Genomic DNA, 10443 nt, shown 5'->3' with positions numbered 1-10443 from the left:
TCTCGGAATATTGCCACTTTATTCTCGGAATATTGCCACTGTTTTAAAGTATGATCATACCAAAATGTTTTATCCAAGTACCACCACCTCTCACCACTTCTTTTTACTCTTCCCTTTTTACTCTTCTCGTGTCTGCCGAGCATCGCTTTTGGGTCCTCATTCACCTGCATAACAGAATGATCCGACCAAGAATGGACCCAGCGACTACGGATTCTCTCTACTCTACTGTCGAGTTCCAGGGAGCGATGCTCGGCAGACACGAGCAGGAATTGTCTGCTGCTCGTCATGCCGTTGAGACCCTGGCCGCTCAGCTCTCCGACCTCTCAGGACAGTTTCAGAGTCTTCGTCTCGTGCCACCAGCTACTTCCTGGTCTTCCGAGTCTCCGGAACCTAGGGTTAATAACCCACCATGTTACTCTGGACAGCCCACTGAGTGCCGCTCCTTTCTCACCCAGTGTGATATTGTGTTCTCTCTCCAGCCCAACACATACTCAAGAGAGAGAGCTCGGATCACCTACGTCATATCACTCCTTACTGGTCGGGCTCGGGATTGGGGCACAGCTATCTGGGAGGCAAGGGCTGAGTGTACTAACGATTATCTGAACTTTAAAGAGGAGATGATACGGGTTTTTGATCGTTCTGTTTTTGGGAAAGAAGCTTCCTGGTCCTTGTCTTCCCTATGTCAAGGTAATCGATCCATAACGGATTACTCTAGAGTTTCGCACTCTTGCTGCCTCCAGTAACTGGAACGAGCAGGCGTTGCTCGCTCGTTTTCTGGAGGGACTTCACGCTAAGGTTAAGGATGAGATTCTCTCCCGGGAGGTTCCATCCAGCGTGGATTCTTTGATTGAACTCGCTATTCGCATTGAACGACGGGTAGATCTTCGTCACCGAGCTCATAGAAGAGAGCTCGCGTTAACTGTGCCCCCCCCTCTCCCCGACACTACCACCTTTCCCCACTGACTCAGGTGTTGAGCCCATGCAGCTGGGGGGGTATTCGCATCTCGACTAAGGAGAGGGAACGGAGAATCACCAACCGCCTCTGTCTCTATTGCGGTTCCGCTGGTCATTTTGTCATTTCATGTCCAGTTAAAGGCCAGAGCTCATCAGTAAGCGGAGGGCGACTGATAAGCGCTACTACACTGTCCTCTCCGTCAAGTACCTGTACTACCTTGCCGGTCCATCTACGCTGGACCGGATCGGCAGCTTCCTGCAGTGCATTAATAGACTCTGGGGCGCAGGGCTGTTTTATGGACGAAGCCTGGGCTCGGGAACATGACATTCCTCTCAGACAGTTAGGGGAGCCCACGGTCATGTTCGCCTTGGATGGTAGTCCTCTCCCCAGTATATTATGTGAAACACTACCTTTAACCCTCACAGTATCTGGTAACCATAGTGAGACCATTTCTTTTTTGATTTTTCGTTCACCTTTTACACCTGTTGTTTTGGGTCATCCCTGGCTAGTATGTCATAATCCTTCTATTAATTGGTCTAGTAATTCTATCCTATCCTGGAACATTTCTTGTCATGTGAAGTGTTTAATGTCTGCTATTCCTCCTGTTTCTTCTGCTCCCTCTTCACAGGAGGAACCTGGTGATTTGACAGGAGGGCCGGAGGAATATCATGATCTGCGCACGGTCTTCAGTCAGTCTAGAGCCACCTCCCTCCCTCCTCACCGGTCATATGATTGTTGTACTGATCTCCTCAAGAAGCGTTTTGCATCCGCTCCTATCCTTGTTGCACCTGACGTCACTAAACAGTTCATTGTCGAGGTAGACGCGTCGGGGGTGGGCGTGGGAGCCATTCTGTCCCAGCGCTCCCATACTGACGATGGGGTCCACCCTTGCGCGTATTTTTCTCATCGCCTGTCGCTGTCGGAACGTAACTATGATGTGGCTAACCGCGAACTGCTCGCCATCCGTTTAGCCTGAGGCGAATGGCGACAGTGGTTGGAGGGGGCGACCGTTCCTTTTGTCGTTTGGACTGACCAAAAGAACCTTGAGTACATCCGTTCTGCCAAACGACTCAATGCGCGTCAAGCTCGTTGGGCGTTGTTTTTCGCTCGTTTCGAGTTCGTGATTTCTTATCGCCCGGGTACTAAGAACACCAAGCCTCATGCTTTATCCCGTCTCTTCAGTTCTTCTGTAGTGTCTACCGATCCCGAGGGGATTCTCCCTGAGGGGCGTGTTGTCGGGTTGAATGTCTGGGGAATTGAGAGACAGGTCAAGCAAGCACTCACTCACACTCCGTCGCCGCGCACTTGTCCTAGTAACCTTCTTTTCGTTCCTGTCTCTACTCGTCTGGCTGTTCTTCAGTGGGCTCACTCTGCCAAGTTAGCTGGCCACCCCGTCGTTCGGGGTACGCTTGCTTCTATTCGCCAGCGGTTTTGGTGGCCTACTCAGGAGCGTGACACGCGCCGTTTCGTGGCTGCTTGTTCGGACTGCGCGCAGAATAAGTCCGGTAACTTTTTTTCTGCTTCTGCTCCTGGTCTTGCTGGGTCTCAGTCTGTCCCTAGCCACCGCATCTCTCCTGCCCTTGCTGTGTCTCAGTCTGTCCCCTGCCACCGCATCTCTCCTGGTTCTGCTCCTGCACTTGCTGTGTCTCAGTCTGTCCACAGCCACCGCCTCTCTCCTGTTCCTGGTCTTAGCCTTGCTGTGTCTCAGTCTGTCCCTAGTTGTTACTCTCCTGGCCTGTTTGGTCCTGATTGCTCTAACGCTTACAGTTCTCTACCCGTGTCTCATTTTTATAAGAGTAATAGCCCTAGATTCCCTCTTCATCGTCTCCCGTTACGGTCCTGAGGAGAGGAGTTGGGTTCTTTCTCGGGACGTGCTGGACCGTTTGTTGATCTATGATTTCCTCCGTTGCCGCCAGGGTTCCTCCTCGAGTGCGCCAGGAGGCGCTCGGTGAGTGGGGGGGTACTGTCATGTTTTGTCATATATTGTCATGTCTTGTCCTTGTGCTTCCCCTTCTGTTCGTTTCCCCCTGCTGGTCTTATTAGGTTCTTTCCCTCTTTCTATCCCTCTCTCTCCCCCTCCTTCTCTCTCTCTCTCTCTATCGTTCCGTTCCTGCTCCCAGCTGTTCCTCATTCTCCTAACTACCTCATTTACTCTTTCACACCTGTCCCCTATTTTGCCCTCTGATTAGAGTCCCTATTTCTCCCTCTGTTTTCCGCTTCTGTCCTTGTCGGATCATTGTTTGATGTGTGCTGTGCTGTGTTCTTGTTCCGTCGTGTTTTTGCCTTCTTCAGATGCTGCGTGTGAGCAGGTGTCTTCCTGAAGCGACCTGTCAGCTACGGTGAATGAGGACCCAAAAGGTGCCTTCCAATCAAAAAACACAACTTCCACTCGTAATGCGACCTGCAGTCTGTGGTCGCGACTCAGACACCTGCTCCAGTCATTCCTCCAATACATACAAGGATGACAGGACAGTGGGATTTCAGTTTTCCTGTTTTTGCTTTCAAAACATGACAGTCTCCAGATTCCTCTCTAATATCCAGGATTATCGCTTTTGTCTAAGACTGGAATAAAGACTCTGTTTTCGTTAAGTCGCTTTTGGGTCCTCATTCACCTGCATAACACCCTTGGCCCTAATACTTCCGTAGTTGTTGTAGGCTCGTCCAGGTTGGATCATTTTATTCTCCCTAATCAAGATCAATAGTGGAGCTTTTTGAGCTGCGTGTCTCACGTCTTCATTGTTCTTTCATGAGCAACGACATGACACTCCTGCCTCGCTGCTGCCTATCAGCTACTCCCCTTGTTCTTGTGGATTTATGTAGAAAATGTATGCAGCTTGGAATGATTTTACGTGTGGTATGATTGATAGCCTATGACAGATCCACCTACCACTATACAATCCACCTACCATTCATAGTCATGCCACTATGAATGGTGGATAGAGGGCAGGACAGACAGTGAGACTGGCAGACTATATTGACCTGTGGTATAGTAAGCTTATGGAAAAGCGTAGTGCATAAGGGAAGTACCAAAAGACCTTGATTGGGGAGGCGCAGGCAAGCAGATGAGGAGATTTGGCTAGGGTGGAAGAAGTCATATAGTAAAACCTGAAAAATGATTTAGTAACCTGCCCCCCAGTCATTTTTTTAACTGTCCCTAATTCATTCCAGCTTCAAATAAACATGGGTGAATTAATGCTGAAGTAACATGTAGCCTAATGTAAATAATTCGATATCATCCAACAGAATTCGACAATAGGACCAACAACCGACCAACAGAAATCTGCAATAGGACCAACAACCGACCAACAGAAATCTGCAATAGGACCAACAACCGACCAACAGAAATCTGCAATAGGACCAACAAACGCTGTCACAACCGCCACATGGTCAACCACTCCCACCACACCAGCAGGGGGCAGCCATGTCTTCAGTTACTCCCTGACTCTACTGTTTGGTTCGACAGCCAGCCTGATAATACATTCATTATGGCATTGAGCGCCACATAGAGGGCAAGAGTCATATTGACTGCACCTTCCTGGGAGTGTTAAAGGGTAACTTTGGGATTCTGGCAATGAGGCCCGTTATCTACTTTCCCAGAGTCAGAGGAACTCATGGATACCAGCCGGTAGGGATGTCCTTGTCTCATCGCGCACCAGCGACTCCTGTGGCGGGCCGGGCTCAGTGCGCGCTAACCAAGGTTGCCAGGTGCTCTGTGTTTCCTCCGACACATTGGTGCGACTGGCTTCCGGGTTGGATGCGCGCTGTGTTAAGAAGCAGTGCGGCTTGGTTGGGTTGTGTATCGGAAGATGCATGACTTTCAACCTTCGTCTCTCCCGAGCCCGTACTGGAGTTGTAGTGATGAGACAAGATAGTAGCTAAACAATTGGATACCATGAAATTGGGGAGAAAACGGGGTAAAAATGAACACAAAAAAAAGCAAGCAGACAGGCATCGAGGCATTCAGTTACTGTTCGATTGAATGTTAGAAATGACAAAACTAAGTGACTTTGAGAGTGGTATGATTGTCGGTGCCAGTCACGCCAGTTCCTGTATCTCAGGGATTTTCACACACGATAGTGTCTAGGATTTACCGAAAATGGTGCGACAAACAAAAACATCCAGTTAGCGACAGTCCTGTGGTCGAAAACAACTCGTTGATGAGAGGTTGAAGAAGAATGTCAAGAATCATGCACCTTAACAGGCAGACCACAAACAGGCAAATAACAGTGCAGTATAACAGTGGTGTGCAGAACTGCATCTCGGAAAGCACAATTTGTCTGTCCTTGTCATGGTTCCACTGTCCTTGTTCCACTCCTACCAGCTAAAAAACAAGAAGCAGCATGAGGCTATGGCCCCATCCTGCCTGGTGTCAATGGTGCAGGCTGGTGGAGGTGGTGTAATGTTGTGTGGAATGTGATCCTGGGACACTTTAGGTCCCTTGTTTACCCCGGACCTCTCTGTACTCTCACTTACTCTCACTGTATTGATAACAAACAAACCAGTGGATTGTAGGCATGCGTAATCTAAATATATTGTGGATTATGGGCATACAAGATCTAAATATAGAATTATGCTTTCGTTTTTGAGAGTGAAATTCCAGGAAGGAGATGGGAAGTGATTTGGGAGAAAGTGGCTTGGTCATCTCTGTAATAAAAATAGACTCGATGCCATGGAATTTGCGAAGCAACATCATTTCCCCTGGACTGTATTTGTATGGTATTTATACAGTCCATTTACCAAAATGAAGATTTTGTATTAACAGAAACAATAGAGTGAAGTGTCATGGAAAGGTAGTTTCAAATGAAATCCCATGTTCAAAAAACATTGGGAAACGGCAGCACACCAGAAAGTGTATTTAAACAAACAAAAAGACGAAAAGACCTCCTTTCACCGTTGTTATTTTCATCCGGACAGGCTAATGCGTTTCGGCAGTCATGGCTTCATCAGAGCAAGGAAAGGTAATGAAAGGAAGTGTAAGTGTTGAACCCAAACTCTGCTGTTTTGTACACTGACATGATATGCCTGCCGAAACTGTTAATGTGTACATGTACACACACCACACATGTGTACATGTACACAAACACACAACCTTCTGGGAAGCAGAGGAACATGGTGGAGCGATATATAAGAGCAGTGCAACTCCGAAAAAGAAAATAAACTCTACAGCACTCGATACACTGAGGACCATCTCTGGAAACTTAGACCGGGGCAGACCATCAACAGCTCCTCAAGCCTCCTGCAGTATTTAACTCTTAGGACACCTCACCTGCTCTCCAATATAATGTATCTTCTGGGACTCTGTACACTGGCCCTGCTGGCCTCCACCATCGCACAGGTAATGGAATGGACATTACTCAACAGAGTCGGGGTCAATTCCATTTCAAATCGGTTAGTTCAGGAGACGACTCAAGATTCCACTTCAAGAACTCAAAAGTGGCATTCATTTTTCGTGTGCATTTTTCAAAAGCACTTCGTGAATTATTTTAGAAGTAGATATGGAACTGACCCCAGTCCTTCTGTTTACACAGAAAATATCTGAATTACTGTATAATGCTTCAGATGCATGTGATTTTGATGACAGTGAGAGTTTTTATTTTATTTTGGGGAATGTGTAGTATGCTGTTAGAATGCAATTGGGTACCCTGAAAGTGACCATTTCTGGTGTCACAGTAATGGAGGGCAACCTACTAATCTGGAAAGAAGTCAATTCCGTTCCATTAATTGACATTATTTCCAATAAGGATGGTTACATTCTGGAATTTCAATTTGAATTCACTTACTGGATTGAAATGGAATTGACCCCAATCTCAATGTTACTACATGCCTTAAAGCTAGAATCCATTATTGAAACAATAACAAGCGGTCACCCCACCTGTGTTTTAGTAAAACGCTGAGGGATGGGCTTGCAGAAATGGAGCCACTCTCAAATTCATACATAGACCTATGGATGCAAGGACTAACCATCCATGATATAAAAATGATACTTTTAAATCCGTGTTGCAGTAGTATCATGGAAGATCGGCGCTAAAATTGAAAGGTCATTTCAGTTTGAGCTGACATACACTGCATTTGGAAAGTATTCAGACCCCTTGACTTTTTCCACATTTAGTTCCATTACAGTTTTATTCTAAAATGTATTCATTCATTTTCTTCCCTCATCAATCTACACACAATACTCCGTAAGGACAAAGCAAAAACAGGTTTTTAGAAATGTAAAAAACTGAAATATCACATTTACATGAGTATTCAGACCATTTACTCAGTACTTGAAGCACCTTTGGCAGCGATTACAGCCTTGAGTTTTCTTGCGTATGATGCTACAAGCATGGCACACCTGTATTTCTCCCATTCTCTGCAGATCCTTTCAAGTTATGTCAGGTTGGATGGGGACATTCCCCTCACAGCTATTTCCAGGTCTCTCCAGAGATGTTCGATCGGGTTCAAGTCCAGGCTCTGGTTGGGCCACTCAAGGACATTCAGAGACTTGTCCTGAAGCCACTCCTGCGTTTTCTTGGCTGTGTGCTTAGGGTTATTGTCATATTGGAAGGTGCACCTTCACCCCAGTCTGAGGTCCTGAGCCCTTTGGAGCAGGTTTTCATCAAGGATCTCTCATCGCTTCATTCATCTTTCTCTCGATCCTGACTTGTCTCCCAGTCCCTGCTGCTGAAAAACATCTCCACAGCATGATTCTACCACCACCATGCTTCCAGGCTTCTTCCAGACGTGAAGCTTGGCATTCAGGCCAAAGAGTTCAATCTTGGTTTCATCAGACCAGAGAATCTTGTTTCTCATGGTCTGAGAGTCTTTAGGTGCCTTTTGGCAAACTCCAAGCGAGCTGTCTTGTGCCTTTTACTGAGGAGTGGCTTCCGTCTGGCCAGTCTACCATAAAGATCTGATTGGTGGAGTGCTGCAGAGATGGTTGTCCTTCTGGAAGGTTCTCCCATCTCCACAGAGGAACTCTGTAGCTCTGTCAGAGTGACCACCGGGTTCTTGGTCACCGTCCGAACCAAGGCCCTTCTCCCCCGATTGCTCAGTTTGGCCGGGAGGCCAGCTCTAGAGGAAGAGTCTTGGTGGTTCCAAACTTCTTCTATTTAAGAATGATGGAGGCCACTGTGTTCTTGGTGACCTTCAATGCTGCAGACATTTTTGGAACCCTTTCCCAGATCTGTGCCACGACACAATCCTGTCTCGGAGCTCTACTGACAATTCCTTTGACCTAATGGTTTGGTTTTTGCTCTAACATGCACTGTCAATTGTGGGACCTCATATAACATTTAACATTTAAGTCATTTAGCAGACGCTCTTATCCAGAGCGACTTACAAATTGGTGCATTCATCTTATGACATCCAGTGGAACAGTCACTTTACAATAGTGCATCTAAATATTTTAAGGGGGGGAGGGGGGGTGAGAAGGATTACTTTATCCTATCCTAGGTATTCCTTAAAGAGGTGGGGTTTCAGGTGTCTCCGGAAGGTGGTGATTGACTCCGCTGTCCTGGCATATATATATATATAGACAGGTGTGTGCCTTTCCAAATAATGTCCAATCAATTGAATTTACCACAGGTGGACTCCAATCAGGTTGTAAAAACATCTCAAGGAAAATCAATGGAAACAGGATACACCTGAGCTCAATTTCGAGTCTCATAGTGAAGGGTTTGAATAGCTATGTAAATCAGGTATTTGCTTTTAATTTTTTTATAAATGTGCAAGAAAATCTTAAAAACCTGTTTTCGCTTTGTCGTTATGGGGTATTGTGTGTAGAATGATAAGGAAAAGTAATAATTTAAGAATCATTTTTGAATAAGGCTGTAACGTAACAAAATGTGGAAAAAGTCCAGGGGTGTGATTGCTTTCCAAACACACTGTTAATGCAGTCTCTACCACCACGGTAAGATTGATTTTACCTGTCATTTGTGCTAGATCTTCAGTGCTATGGCTTAAATACAGCCCTATGTTTTGAGGAAATAGACTGTTTGTTTATATTTAAATTGTTTCCAAACATTGGAGTAAAACGAGCTTGTATTTTGGGTTCTGACAGGGTACAACAGTTGAACTAAGGGCTCTATTCAATCCATATTATTGACATTCAGCACTACAGTGTGATTGAAATGTAAAGACAATGTTCCCGCATTTAGTGGAGACTGCATTCACGGTAAACGGAGCATGTGTCGGCTCAATCGGAAATGACCTTAAAATGTATATGGTGCAATCTGTAACGCCATAAGTTATATTCTTCAAGAATCAACGGGTATATATCATTAATTTCATAAGTCAGAAAATTGATGTAGCAACTAAGGATTCAAGCTTTAAAGGTACATTACACTTTCAAATGGAAGTTTGTTCGTCTCTTTCCGACCTCCAAAGTAGTCTAATGTCAAGATGAAACTACCTCCTATCACGTTTCAGGTATGACCCAGATGCAGACAGTGTCGAAGAAACAAAAGTTTATTTCTAATACAGAGGCAGGCAAACGACAGGTCAAAGAGAGGCGGAGGTCAGTAATCCAGAGAAGGTGCAAAAGGTCCAGAACGGCACGCAGTCTCAGGGTCAGGGCAGGCAGGTGTCAATAATCCTGTGAGGTGGGGCAAGGTATAGAACGGCAGGCTCAGGGTCAGGGCAGGCAGAACGGTCAAAAACCGGGAAGAACTAGAAAACAGGAGCGAGGACAGACAGGAGCCAGGGAATAAACGCTGGTAGGTTTCACAAAACAAAACGAACTGGCAACAGACAAACAGAGAACACGGGTATAAATACACTGGGGATAATGGGGAAGATGGGCGATCCATGGAGAGGGGGTGGAGACAATCACAAAGACAGGTGAAACTGTCATGTTTTGTCTTATATCATCTTGTCATTTTGCTTTTCCTTCTGTTCGTTTCCCCCTGCTTGGGGGGGGGTACTGTCATGTTTGTCATTTATTATCTTGTCTTGTCCCTGTGCTCCCCATTCTATTCGTTTCCCTCTGCTGGTCTTATTAGGTTCTTTCCCTCTTTCTATCCTTCTCTCTCCCCCTCCCTCTCTCTCTCTCTCGCTCTCTCTTCTCTCTATCGTTCCGTTCCTGCTCCCAGCTGTTCCTATTCCCCTAATCATCATTTAGTCTTCCCACACCTGTTCCCGATCCTTTCCCCTGATTAGAGTCCCTATTTATTCCTTTGTGTTCCGTTCCTGTCCCGTCGGTTCCTTGTTTTGTATTCACCATGCTGTGATTGTGTTTCGCCCTGTCCTGTCGTGTTTTTTGCCTTCATCAGATGCTGCGTGTGAGCAGGTGTCTCTGTCTACTACGGCCTGCGCCTACCCGAAGCGACCTGCAGTCTGTGGCCGCTTCTCTTGTCATTCCCCTCTACAGACTAGAGGATTTCTGTTATTCCCTGTTTGGACTTGAATAAACTCTGTTTCTGTTAAGTCGCTTTTGGGTCCTCTATCACCTGCGTGACAGAAGGAACCGACCAAGGAATGGACCCAGCGACTTCAGACGCTCGTAACAC

At 46.2% G+C, this 10443-nt stretch overlaps 1 long non-coding RNA gene across 1 annotated transcript; it reads left to right on the top strand.

The window, feature by feature from the left end:
• Positions 1-368: 368 nt before the first annotated feature.
• On the top strand, positions 369-4505 carry LOC124044326. Its single transcript, XR_006840472.1, has 3 exons — positions 369-379; positions 2505-2507; positions 4368-4505. It is a non-coding gene; the product is annotated as an uncharacterized LOC124044326 (long non-coding RNA).
• The last annotated feature ends 5938 nt before the right edge of the window (positions 4506-10443 follow it).

This window comes from Oncorhynchus gorbuscha, linkage group LG09 (genome assembly GCF_021184085.1).
Source record: "Oncorhynchus gorbuscha isolate QuinsamMale2020 ecotype Even-year linkage group LG09, OgorEven_v1.0, whole genome shotgun sequence".
Taxonomy (NCBI): domain Eukaryota; kingdom Metazoa; phylum Chordata; class Actinopteri; order Salmoniformes; family Salmonidae; genus Oncorhynchus; species Oncorhynchus gorbuscha.
This window is presented reverse-complemented; position numbering and strand designations above follow the sequence as displayed.